This window comes from Arachis duranensis, chromosome 9, assembly GCF_000817695.3.
Source record: "Arachis duranensis cultivar V14167 chromosome 9, aradu.V14167.gnm2.J7QH, whole genome shotgun sequence".
Lineage (NCBI taxonomy): Eukaryota > Viridiplantae > Streptophyta > Magnoliopsida > Fabales > Fabaceae > Arachis > Arachis duranensis.
This window is the reverse complement of record NC_029780.3, coordinates 110,407,829-110,408,333: the sequence shown is the minus strand read 5'-3', so window position 1 is coordinate 110,408,333 and position 505 is coordinate 110,407,829. Positions and strand designations below refer to the sequence as shown.

At 43.8% G+C, this 505-nt stretch overlaps 1 protein-coding gene across 1 annotated transcript in view; it reads left to right on the top strand.

Moving 5' to 3' along the window:
• LOC107466861 (linoleate 9S-lipoxygenase 5) overlaps positions 1-505 on the top strand; it is a gene marked incomplete in the record, with an annotated part of 6,490 nt that overhangs the window by 5,393 nt on the left and 592 nt on the right.

Sequence of the window (505 nt, the reverse complement as noted above, 5' to 3'; positions counted from 1 at the left end):
AAGAGGTGAGTTTTCAAAAAACTTCATACCAGAAAATGATTTATATGATCATAACCAAATTGTAATTCTGTTATTGCTGAATTTTAGAGGGATGGCGGTTCCAGATTCAAGCAGCCCTCATGGACTTAAACTCATGATAGAGGATTACCCGTTTGCTGTGGATGGCTTAGAAATCTGGGATGCCATTGAAACTTGGGTGACTGAATACTGCAATTTCTACTACAAATCTGATGAGATGGTTGAGAATGACACTGAAGTCCAATCTTGGTGGAAAGAAGTCCGCTATAAGGGTCATGGTGACTTGAAAGACAGGTCATGGTGGCCAGAGATGAAGACTAAAGATGAACTCATTCAATCATGCACCACCATCATATGGATAGCTTCTGCATATCATGCGGCAGTGAATTTTGGACAGTACCCTTATGCCGGATACCTCCCTAACCGGCCCACGGTGAGCCGCAGATTCATGCCAGAGCCAGGGACACCGGAGTACAAAGAGCTTGAG